The 12,900-nt window shown below is 46.7% G+C and overlaps 1 protein-coding gene across 6 annotated transcripts in view; it reads left to right on the forward strand.

Annotated features, from left to right (window-relative positions):
* The first annotated feature begins 9,384 nt into the window (after nucleotides 1-9,384).
* RIPOR3 (RIPOR family member 3) overlaps nucleotides 9,385-12,900 on the forward strand; it is a 41,924-nt gene continuing 38,408 nt past the window's right edge. For 4 of the 6 annotated variants that reach the window (XM_069034360.1, XM_069034356.1, XM_069034361.1 and 1 more), the window contains exon 1: nucleotides 9,385-9,524. The gene's annotated coding sequence lies outside the window, so the exon portion shown is untranslated. Of the gene's footprint in view, nucleotides 9,525-9,650; nucleotides 9,876-12,900 lie in introns of those variants that run through there. The other 2 variants (XM_069034359.1, XM_069034362.1) reach the window with 1 other exon arrangement.

Raw genomic sequence — 12,900 nt, forward strand, 5'->3', positions numbered from 1 at the left:
GCCGGGGCGGGGCCGCGGCGGCTCCGGCACCTGCCGGGGACCGGGGCGGGGCGGCCGCCGCGCCTGCGCCGCCTCCGCGGGACCGCGCACGGGCGGGGCCGCGCACCTGCAGGCGCAGCGCAAGATGGAGGCGGCGGCGCGGGGGTCTCCGCTCCTGTCCCCGCCGCAGGTGCGGGCTGAGCCCGGCGGCCGCTGCCCCGCACCGGCCGGGGCTGGAGCGCGGCTCGGCTCCCGCTGCCCGCTCAGGCACCTCCCGCCCCGGAGAGCCGCCATCCCGCACCTCCGCACCCTCCCAGAGCCCCCAGGAGCCTCCGTGCCGCGCTCCCGCTCCTCCGCAGCCTGGAGGAGCCGCCATCCCGCAGCCCTGCGCGGCCCCGGCGGCTCCGCAGCCTCGGCGTCCCAGGGCCGGGAGCCCCCGGGTCAGGCTGCCCTGAAGGCTCAAACCCCCCAGACATCCGGGCTTGGGGGGGACTGAACGATCTCCAGAGAAAGATCCCTTCCCACCCTGACGATTCTGTGATTCAGGATCTTGGGATCCTGCGGATGTAACACGCAAACTGCACCAGTGCTAGTTGATGTTCCCACATTACATAAAATAAGTCTTGATCAGGCCAAAATTTTGAACTCTCCCTCTCAGGATGTGGCTCTGTGTCCGTCCTGAATGTAAAGGTGTTCATGGAGCTTGTTTTCATTTTAGTCACAAATAAGATTGCAGGATTTGGTAACGTCAGAGGTAACCTTCTTTATTGTTTTAATTCTGAGACAGATCAATTGTTTTCATTTAAAGGCCAGTTAAGCTACCTTGACAAAAGTTCAAAATCCATGAGTGGAGAGACTGTAAATTGTCTGGAAAAAAAAGACTTTTCACTTGTGTATGGGCAAGAAGAAAGCCTGTACATTAATCTCGTTATGTCAACAGACCTTTGAATTACAGATCTCTCCCTAATCTATAAACCTGACAGAAGAGAACACAGTGTGAGGTTTCCTCGTGTAGATGTTGTGTGGATGGCTGTGACGGGAGCTCGAACAATGCCTTGCAACTGAGGCAAGCCATGGGTGTCTAGTCAGTTCTCAAGTCTCAGCTGGTAATCGGTAATTAAATAAAAAGCATCCAGTGCTGAATCACTTTTAAGTCGGTGCTGATTTTTGTAGAGTTGATCTTCCTCACATCACGCCAAAGGCAAAGGAATTGCAGCTCTCACTCGAGCCAAGACAAGCTGTAATTAGCACAGAGGATATTGTTAATAGTTAAGTATAGTTTGCTGCCAGACGGTGTCTAGGCTGATTCAAGTCTTCTCGTCCTTTGTCCAGCATGTTTTGGTTTTACGCTGCAGAAGGATACATAGAGAATCCAGCCTGTAAATTTCAATAGAATCTGTGATCCTGGTGCAGTAGAAGACAGATTACAGCTATGTGAGCAAGACCAGGATAAAACCTCTTATTCTGTCACTTTGTAATTATAACATTGAAAAGAGTTTGGACTGCTTTCCATATCTGTCTTCTACAGCTCTGCTTAATGAGCTGAGCACAGAGAAGAGTGCAAGAGACAAAGGAACAGCGACTTCTCTGGGGCTTTAAAGCTGTTGGGTTGGCTCTTTTCTTTTGGAGAGAGGGAGGAGAAACCTCCTGAAGCTGATTTCTGCTTGGAGCCGTTGTGCAGTTAATTTTATTGGTACAGATTTATGAGGTATCGCCTAAGATAATTTGTTTTCTATTATGCATTCCTAGCATGGCTGGAGTGCCAGGCAGTGGGTGTGGGAGTGAGCCTGAGGAGTCAGGGCAAATTCATTTCAAGTCACTGGAACCAACCTAATAAAATGTATTAATCACTGGCTGGCTTTCATCACAAGGAGCTGACGTATGAGGAAGGAATGTGATAAACAATTTGATCTCAGATAAAGGTGGGGAGTGAGGCAGGCTTTTTGTGCCAGTTGTAAGGCAAGCTTATAGAGCTATTTTAGTCACAAGTTCTGTACAACCTGTGATTCAGACCTGATCAAGCTATTCATGGCACGTTCAGTTTCTGTGAAGTTGAAAGACAGGTTGGGTTTCCTGATCTCTGAGCAGCTGGGGAAGTTTTTTGGGAGGCCTTTTATTTTTTTTCTTTGTTTGTTTTGCTGTAGAAATTCCATCACCTAAGTCCACCGTGGAGTACAGTGAGATTCTGCTGTGATGTTTCTTTCCTATCCCAGATTTCCCACATTTTAAGTGGAATGGTATTCCATACAGCCCTCCCGGGAGTTCACAGAATACTTCTAAGAGTGAAGCATGGAAAATTTCTGTCAGCATAGGTTGACTGTTATTGATGACCCACCTAATCTTCTATTGCATAGTTCAGGGCTTATGCTGATTTTATATTTAACATAAAGTAGTCTTTATTTACACTCTCAGTGCCAGCTCAGAGGAGTGACTGTTAGATGCACTAGATTGTAATCTGATCTTGTCTTGGAGTTGATGAGAGACTGGAGAGTTTTCTGATGGGAAGAGGAAAATAAAAGGGAAAAAGAGAAGCTTTATTTTCAAAATGATAATAAAAAGGTCCTGCTTCCTTTAAAAAATAAATTCTGTACTTACAGGCTTTCTTTTTGATGCCTTCTGCAATTTTGATACAGTAAATATTGTGTGCCAGTTACATTTCCCTACAGAGAGGAGTTTTCAGCAGCAGTGTACACTTGGATACTGCATTTTCAGAATATTAGGGATCAGTGTGACCTCAATTGCTTTTGCCTTCCCCTTTATAAGTGAGTGGTACAGACAAACCAGTGCTGTCATAAAGGCATCTGATGTTCACAAATGCAAATAATATTGTAGAGCACTACTTACAGGTCCCCATGAATCCAGGGAAATACATTCCATAACTTTTCTGTTGATACTGCTGATCCTGAGGCAGAATGTGCAAATTCACGATTGCTGCATTAGAGAGAGTTTGAGAAGGGGAACTTGTTATATTTTATCTCCATGGAACACAATCCATACCAACAGCTCTACACAAACTCAGGAGCAAAGCTCAGCAAGTAAACCCCAGCACATGGCAACTTACTTGCTTTATTAATAATAGTAGTATTTAAATAGCACTTGTGTAATAAAAAAATTAGTTCTTACCCTGAAATTGTGACCGTTACAGTATTTTAATTTTGGGGTGAGATTTTTGTTTATTTGTTTGAGTTTTTTACATTTTATTTTATTGAGGGGGAAACCAGCAGCTGGGTTAGTAATGAGTTTTTGTGTTCTATTTCTGCCTTTGCTTTTTTCTTTGCTGTCAACAAAACTATCAGCTGTTTCACACCCCCCCTTCCCCACTCCTCCTCCGGGAACCTTTAGTTGTTACTTTGATGCAATATTTACTTATTTACTTACCTGTCTGTGACAAAATGAATTGATTGTTTTTAAAGTTCATATGTGAGATCTTTTCCAATATAATATTTATAGTTTCCTAGGGTTGGGGGCTTTTCTTTCATTTTGTACTTTTATTTTGTCTGGCTTTATGGGAAAGGTTGTCTTCATACTCTGCTGCCTGTCAAAAAACCATTTGTTTCAGGTGTGTTATAAATCCAGATATAAACTAGGTCCAGTGACAAATTCGTGAAGTTTTTTGAAAATACTTTCTTAGCAAGTCAAAAGCTGATACTGATACATTCATTTATACTCTCTGAGGTTTCTAAGTAAAATAATGAAAAGCTTTTAAAGCTTTTTCTTCCCCTTCATCTAGTAATCCATTTGTGTCCAATGACTCTGAATTACTTTGAAATTCCCCCTTGTATAAACAGGGCAGTTCTGAGCCCAGCTGACACCTCACACTGGCACTCTTGTGTGGGGTTTAATGATTGAACTCTCCTGCCTGAAGTGCTCAGAGGAAGCCACGCTGGTGCTGAGCTGTACAGGTCAATAGGTAACACTTCAGGGTTTCTTTCCACAAAGGAATTCCTGAACATTTCTTGTTTGGTTTTCCACTAGTCACTGAGTATTCCTGGTCCAGAATTTTGGGGAGAAAAAAAAGGCAAATCAAAGGAATAATTGTTGCAAATTTTATTTTAAGCTTTGTTTGGTACAGATTGGGATTTTAGTGTTGTCAGGTTCTTAGATAAAAATCTCTGCCCAGTAAGCCCTTTGGAATAAACCCTTTGCTGTTAAGCTTATATGGAAAACATGTTATGGCTATTTGTGAAGAAAACTCTGCCCTCTGCTAGTGACTGTAACCTAGTAAAGGTGACATAAGTGAGACTTTTGAGAGCCATCACTGAATAAGGAGTACTTGTGCCCTTTGCCACAAAGGAACGACTTTACAAGAACGGTGGTTGATAGACCTCAAAATTAAAGTGAACAAGCCTCTATGGACTCCACCAGTTCAATCTTTTATAAACACCAGCTCCTATTACACAGTGTATTGCTTCCCAGCTGGAGTGGCCCGTGCTGTGTGGTGTCCCCTGTCCCTCAGGTGTGATGGGTGAACACTGGGTGTTACTTTGCCCTCCCTGTGTGAGTTTGTGTAGCGCTCTCACGGCCGTGTCCCTCCTGCCCCATGCTTTCATAGGTGCTGTTCCAGAAACCTTTTCCTGAGCTTACAAGTTTTTAATGTCTGCCTTCTTTCAGAGCTGCTACAAGCGCTTTGTGCCCTGCGAGTCAAACTGCTGTGCCAGAAACGCGTGAAGAGAGGAGCTCATGGCAGGGACTGTTCCCGTGTCTGACCGTGAGACAGTGAATTCATTTCGCAAATGATTTCTGCATTCGGTTGCAAAAATAATGAAAGCTTTTAAAAAAATAATGAACTGTTGCGTGTTGAGATTGAATTACTATTGGCTAACACACGAGTCACGCAGGAGCGCTCACACAGGCTCAGAGCAGGAGCTGGCAGCACCGCAGCGCTTGTGAGGCCCTGCAGGCTGCACGCCGAGGGGGATCGGGCCCTTGGGAAGGGAATCCCCTGGGGATCGGCCTTTCCCATGGCACGTGGGAGCCTGGGTCGCCGCTGTCGCCGCTGTCGCCGCTGTCGCCGCTGTCGCCGCTGTCGCCGCTGTCGCCGCTGTCGCCGCTGTCGCGCTCGGGGGCGCTGCGGGAGCCGCCGCCGCCAGAGGGCGCTGTGCCCGCGCTGTGCGGGTCACCCGGGGCTGCTGTGACCGGAGCGACGGCCGTTAATTACACCATTAATTAATTACACCATTAATTAATTACGCCATAAATTACACCATTAATTACACCGTTAATTAATTACAACCGCGGCCTTGGCCGCACCAGACTGCCCGGGACATTAACTGCTCCTACAGCCTTACCTTTATTTGGAATGGCTGTATCACATTTCTCTTACTGTGCTTTAAAATGTCATTCATAAAATCACAGAATGGTTTGGGTTGCAAGGGACCGTAAAGCTCATCCCATTCCACCCCCTGCTGTGGACAACTTCTGCTATCCCAGGTTGCTCCAAGCCCCATCCAACCTGGCCTTGGACACTTCCAGGGATGCAACAACACTTCCAGAAATGGGACAACACTCCCGGGGATGGTGTACGCTCATTTGATTTCTTTGGTTTGTCATAGACTTCTTGTTGTAATCATAAGATGAAGTTACCAACATTTAAGGAAAATGTAAAACAGTTATAAGGAACAATTTTCTTAGGAAAATATTAAACTTTTATTGTAATTAGACCATCAGATTAATTTAGGCTTTTTCATCTCAGTGTTTCATGTGTCCATACACAAAAAATCAACCCCCTGTGAGACTACAGGGTGTAAACAGACAGGTGTGTACACATTACTGCGGTAGAACTGCCCCTGTTTATTAAGCAGATAATGCTGGTGCAGTGGTCATAAGTAAAACTAGAAAAGTACAAGCCAAGGAGACTTGAAAAGTAATTCAATTTTTCCATGCATGTCACATTTGGAAATACTGAATCCTGTGAGTTCAGCCACTGTCCCAGTTGTGTTGAGGTTTCAGAAGACATTCTTTGCTCCTGTTGGCAGGTCTCTTAGTGTCCCTCCTGAGTTATAATACCATGAACTAAAAACTCCAGCACAGATAGATGCACAAAGAGGGGAAAATAATCATGTACTTGGAACTGGGAATGTGTATTTACAGTTTAATCTCACTATAACCCCGCTCAGAGGCTCAGAGCAGGGATGGTTTGCTGGAACATGCTCTGCAGTTTGTCATGTCACAGCAATGAAAGTGCCTGGTCAAGACATCGATATGCTGAGAGATAATCCACTTCTATGCAGATTACTTCACATTAGGAAGACTTAAGTAGCATCCTAAAATTAAAAAAAATACAAACTAGAAAAGGGTGGGGTGGAGCCACAGGCAAATGTTGGCATACATATTGCTTGCATTAAGAGCAGCAAGAACTATTGTCTCTCCAAGTCAGCCTGGTGCAAAGGATCACAGTAATAGGCCCAGCTACTGAGTTACTAGCTCTTGCTTTTATAACCAGAGTTATGGTTTACAGCAGCTTTTCTAAAAGTCAGTTTAGTCTGGATCTTCCTGAGAAGGCTGGGCTGGTCTGCTCACAGGGTCGGCTGCCTGTAATTCGGTCCATTTAGAAAACAAACAAAAACTACTTTATTCAGGACTTAAACAATAAAGTTATGATTAATCTGCCAGAACACTGGTGATGCTGAAACACTAAATGTGTAATGTTGTTGCAACCATGGTGAGTGCTTTGTTATAAAATGATCTTTGTGTATCATTGGCTTATATTGATGGATGTTGAGTGGCTGAATTTGGGAAGGGTTTTTGTGAAGTGCTCTGAGATCTTGGAGGAAACATACTGGCATTTTTTTCACGTCCCTTTAGGTCTGAGGCACATCAGAGTGTGTTTTATTATTTCACTGTAAATATTACAATGGTGCCAGCAATGCAGTATTTACTGCTTTTCATATGCGTGAGAATACTAAACATATGTATTTCTAAAGGAAATTCCAGAAGAATGTGAAACTAGCTTGTAGCAATAATTTGTAGGTTTGTGTCCATTGTTTTCAGGAATATGTAAATTGTTACATTATAGAACTCACTTTGAACCCTGCTGCATAATTATCTGCACTAAACATCAGTATTCAATTTGGAAAATCTGTAGCCAAGTGTTTTATTAGAATTTCGTGGAAAAGGAGAATGTGAACAAAACCATAGAGCAAATGATCTGAAATGCAGTTAAAAATAATGAAAACCAAGCACCAGCCACATAAACACACCAGATGAAGACACAGCAAATGAAGATCATAAAAAGCAAACTGGAATAAAAACACATAAAGCCGTTCCTCAGCTGAAGTAAATGGGGACATCTGCACAAGGAGTGAGGGAACCGTGGTCATTGGTGTTAGCAGAGGGGCTGCTCTGTGAATTTTGTTGTAAGGCTCATGGAGGAAATGACATTAACAGTAATGGCTTTTTGGGCAACTGGTTGCACAGGGCTCCTGCAGAGATTTGGTGTAGTGCAAGTGTCCTGCAAGTCCAGCTGATTTCAGCTTGTCCCAGTGTGCTCCACCCTGCTGTGGGGCCAGCACTGGAGACAGGGGCCTGCTGCATTGACAGCAGTGTTCCAGCACTGTCCTGAGCTGCTGGAGCTGCTGTGGCACCGCTCTCTGTCTGAGGCTGGGGCACACAGCCACTGCTGACTGCCTTGTCAGCCTGGAAAACCCCAGCACAGCAGCAGGACAGCTGCAGTTACATTTGCTGGGGGGGATTCTTCAAGCACTCAGTGGGAGTGATCATAAACCCCCCAAAACCAGGAAAATCAAGCTAAGAGTTAGTAGAGTTATGATTATTGGAATGTCATGTACTTACCTGTACAAATCCATGTGTTTGCATCTCCCTGCTTTGTTTTCTAGGTACCCCAGCTGTGACATCCGTGGTGTACCATCATTGCCATTTGCAGTGCTCCAAGCCCCAACCATTTTGAAGACCTGGTATGAAACCACTTTTGCTTGCATCTCAGCACAGTTCTTTCTAATACATATAAAACCCAGAGTGCTTGAAGTGTTGGCTCAGGCAACTCCATCTGCCCATCTGGTTTTGTGTCTTATTGCTCTCACTTTCATGTGTGTCAGTTCCCTCATGCCTCTCCTTAAAAGCATGTTTAGCTGTGCAAGAGATCTTCCTCTGCCTCTTTCAAGACTTTCCTTTAAACATGTGCACAGGAAAACACAAATCCTGACCAACTTCATAAAGAACTGCAAAAGAAAATGGCAACCCTGCCCTAAGAGGTTCTTGTATGGGATCTCTGGTCAACTGGAGCTTTGAGAATTTCAGTTTGTGTGCTGTGGGATGGGTTTAAGGATGTGTGTGCTGGATGCTGCAGAGCATGGTCAAGAGGGAAGCAAACACTATTACCAATAAAGTTACCGTAAGGGCATGGCCAAATTCCGTGCAGTCAGCTCATTTTCCTCATGGGGAGTGTCTGGCTTCCTGTACTGTCAGTCAGTCAGCATGGGGAAGTGCTGCTAAAAACCAGGGGAAAATGGAAGATGTATGAGCCACAGCAGAACCCAAGGTGCTGTGCCCAGGGCAGGAACGTGCTTGTGTGTGGTGGTTACAAAAGGCCTGGCCAGGCATTGTTCAGGAAAGAGGTGTGAGTGTGGGGGTGCATGGGGTGAAACAAGGAACAGGGAGATTCCAGCCTGCTTTCTACATGACAGCTTCAGCTCTTTTTGCCAGTATTACCTGGAAGGTGTCTAGAAAGCAGGCAGAAGGGAGCTCATTCCCAAGGAGCGGTAGCTGCCCGCAGAAGCAAGGAGGAGGTCAGTAGTGGGTGCAGCAGGAAGGACTCGGAGCAGGCTACTGGTCAACAGAGAATCAAAGAGAGCAAATTACCTCTCCTCAGTACCCGCACACCTATGGAAGGGTGGGATGGGGAAAGGCAGGAGGCAATAAGAAAAAGAAAGGTGATGATGATGATTAGCAGTTGTATGACTGAGGGCTGTAAGAGGAGGGAATCTTTAAAGGGATGGTGAAGACACGGTGTGGGGTAAGGGCAGAGGAGGAGGGAGCAATGGATGGGGAAGGTGGGAAAGGCGGGGTCTGGGCACAGCAGAAAAGGTCTGAGCAGAAGGGGTAAGAGTTGGGGAACGGGGGAGTAATCGGGGGTGCAGGGACGGGTGTCCTGCGAGCGCTGCCGGTCTGTCGTTGCCCTGCGGCGCTGTGGGACCCGCAGTGGAGCAGCTGGAGTGAGCGAGAGGGCGCCTGGGATGCTCCTGATTAATAGCAGAGGGTCTGGGCCGTGACCGCCGGCTCGGCATGTGCTGGAGCCGCGCGGAGCGTTCCCAGCCCCCCTGCCAGGACCAGGGGGGTCGGAGGAGGGAGCGCCGGAGAGGGGGAGGGAGGGAAGGAGGGAGGGCGAGAGGAAGGGAAGCAGCGAGCGGGACGGAGCCCTCGGCATCCAGCGGCAAACAAGCGCTCCGGAGCCGCGGCTTCCTGGAAGCGGAGCCCAGCTGGGCGGCAGGCAGCGGCGATAAGCGGCGGCTATCGGGGCCCTCCCGGCCGCCCGGACCCGCCGCGACCGCCGCCACGGCAGCGGAGCCGAGCCGCGCCGGGGAGCGCAGGTAGGGCACACCTGGGCACGGAGCAGCGCCCAGCGGGGCTCGGGGGGCGCGGGGCACCGCACCGGCACCGGCACCGCACCGGCACCGGCACCGGCACCGCCCGGCAGGTGAGGCTGCGGCACCGACAGGGCACCGTCACCTGGCGGGGATACATACGGACACCGACGGCGGGACTCGGTCACCTCTGGGGCAGGCGGGCATCTGTAAGCGGGCAAGCTTCAGAGGATGCCAACATTCCTGCAGAGGCTGCAGCCGCGCAGAGAGGCTCGGTAGCTTTTGGTCCGGGGTAAAGGCATTCCCGGCAGGAAACACCCCCGAACCCCCCTGCAGGGGAGCACCTGGCTGCAGCAGGTGGGACAGTAAGAGGAGCAGGACGAGGTCTATGCCATCCCGTAGGGTTTGCCTTTTGGAGGTGTCGCTGTATGGGCTGGTTATATTTTAGTTAACTCTTTTTGTCTGTGCAAAGATTACATTTTATTTGCTTTTTTTTTTTATTGCTTATTCGTATAAATACAAGTTGAGGTTTTGGGTCACAGCCCAGTTACATTTTGATTGAAAGTTTAATTTCCCCTTTTAAAAAGTGCTTTAAATAAGTTGGGCCATATGGAAGTAGAGTTGTTCATCAACCAAAGAAACTCGAAGGAATTGGAAAAATAAGGTTACATATTTCTGGAGCCATTTCTCGAGTATAGAACCAGCACCAGTACTCAAACTCCTGATTCAGCCATTTCCTTTGTTGGGATCAAGACTTCATCCATCCATACCTGTGTTTTCACAGCTGCAAAATGGGAGCTACACCTATTGATGAGGTGCTTTACATATCTTTTTTTTGAAAGCCTTTAATTAAAAACAAGAAAAGCAGAGGAAGATCATTTGCAAGGGTAGTAAACAGAGCAAAATGTGTCTGAGAGAATATTGCATGTTGAATGGAGAGGCACATGTGAGAGACATGCAGTGGCTAAAGGAGTGTGCAGTGAGAAACTCCTCTGTTGTGTTCCTGTGTTGTGCAGTTTATCCCTTCCCTGCTGCTGCTCTGAATTCTGCGCAGTGAATGACAAAAGCACCACGTGTAGAAGTGCAGGAAAAGCTGCACAAAACCTGCCAAAATGGGCTGGAGCTGTTGTGGAGTGGCAGGCCCAGCCTCTTTATGCCCCAGGTCTGGAGAGAAACGTGTGAGATACAACACGTGTGAGCTGGTAGTGAACAATTAACTTGGCAACGTTCTCCTGCAGTTAGAGTCTGGATACCCTCTGGAGGAATGAAAGAGCTTCCCTGAGATGACAGGTCCTGCATGCTGACCCCGTGCTCCATTCTGGAGTCAGTCAGGAGCTGCAGGGGAGCAGCAGAGTTCTGTTCACAGCACGGAGCCAAGAGCGTGGAGATAGAGGCCAAACAGGGAGTTATGTAATGGATTCCCTAAGGGACACTGTAAGGATGGGATGGTTTCCTTCTGTCAAGACAAAGAGCAGCTGTACAGTTGCTCTACAATGTTCTCCCTAGCCCTGGGTTCCTTAGGAGCAATATAGGTAGGGAGTTGGGATCCTGTAACAGCACATCCACCAATGTCACTTTATTCCTTCCACAGCTAATTCCTTCACAAATACTCCTTTGGCATATCCCCATAAAGAGTCTGAGAAGTGGAATAGAGCCACTCTGGCTAGAAAGGGAAACCAGACTCCATCTGTGGGGAGGGGAAAGTTGTCATCCTCATGTGTCTCTTTCTCAGGGGTCTGAGGAGTGACAATGTGGGGTTACAGAGCACCAGGACAAAACAGAGGTCCTGGGTGTAGAAAGTTATCCAGGATAAAGCAAGAGAGGGGGAACTTTCTCAGAAGGGTTATTAATTTGTTCCATTTGGATGAAATAAATAGAAAGACTGGAAGTGAAGGAGATAATTTGTGTAAAATAGTAGGTTTAATATTATTTCAATCTGCACACTTGATCTTAGCCAAAAGGCTGAGAAAGAGGGAGCAGACAGAGTGGAGTTATCCAGACTGTGTTGGCCAGAACTGCATTTTGGAAGGTGATTGGCTGGTGACAATCCAAAATTATGGACATCAAGTCATGCAAAGGACATCAGCCAGCCTTTAATGGCTACAGGTCCTCAGGGCCCTGGCTTTAATTCCCATCCTCAGATGCTGCCTCCGGAAGCACAAAAGGGACATAGATATTTATGAAATACCAGGTTTTATCCTCTTTTTTTCAACTTTTCCATTTCTGCTGCCAGTTTATTCTCCCTGAGGACAGACTGCTTTAAACCAGTATGTCTTCAAAGATAGAATGCCTGAAAACTATCTTTTTTATTCAATTCAACTTTTTTGGGCAAAAACTTGGTTTTCAGAGAGACAAGGAATTTAATCATCAGTAATTTAGAAGATCAGAACATTAAGATGATCTTGTCATTAATACAGAAATGCCCTAAGTGTAGTTAGCAAACATATTTATATGTAACTGCTCTAGATGTGAATTTAGCTGTTTCAAATTAAATTATAAAAACTACTTTATGGAGAACACATGCAATTATTATTGGGACAATAACTGTGTCAGTGATATTTTATTGCTCCTCAGATACGTTCTTGCCATGAATCCATCCCTGATCTGCTTGATGAAGTAGCAAAAATCTACTTCCATTATTTCCATAACATAAAGTCTATCGGTCCTCAAGAGTTTGAAGAGCCCAGGGATGCATGTTTTGGGAAGAATTTCTCCATGGAAAGGGTGCTCAGGCCTTGGCAGGGGCTGCCCAGGGAGGTTTGGAGTGCCCATCCCTGGAGGTGCCCAAGGAAGGGCTGGAGGTGGCACTCAGGGCTCTGGGCTGGGGACAAGGTGGGCATCGGGCACAGCTGGGACTCCCTGGGCTGGGAGGGCTTTTCCAACTTTAAGGATTCTGGGATTCTGGGAGGAGTAACTCATCCTGGGGCAGCTGAGTTTTACAGACACGTGAGGCGCTTTGGCCCCCTGACATATCTCACGTGTAAAACGGTGACAAGCCAGCAATGTCTGTGCAGTGCTGGGAGATAAGAAATCAGCATCAATCTTGCTCCATTACATAGGGAGAGTTATGGTTATGATTAGGGAACGAACCTTGTTCCTCTTAGCTGAATAATTTATTTATTTCATGCAGTAGGAACAGCAGTAGCAAAGCACTCATCATTTTATTTTCAAAAACCCCTGGCTTCTAGACTGTGTTTACCATGAGAGTTTTCTCTAACCATTGCTGAAATGTTTTAAAACTTGCCATTTTAAGCTATGCATAAATATGCATAGCTGATGTTCTGTGTGCCTGGGAAGGCAGAAAGGGTGACCTGATTACGTGTGTTCACAGATCTCTGTCTGCTTCACATTCTTGCAGACAGAACAACAACATAACTTTCTT

Source organism: Aphelocoma coerulescens, chromosome 20, assembly GCF_041296385.1.
Source record: "Aphelocoma coerulescens isolate FSJ_1873_10779 chromosome 20, UR_Acoe_1.0, whole genome shotgun sequence".
NCBI classification, from domain to species: domain Eukaryota; kingdom Metazoa; phylum Chordata; class Aves; order Passeriformes; family Corvidae; genus Aphelocoma; species Aphelocoma coerulescens.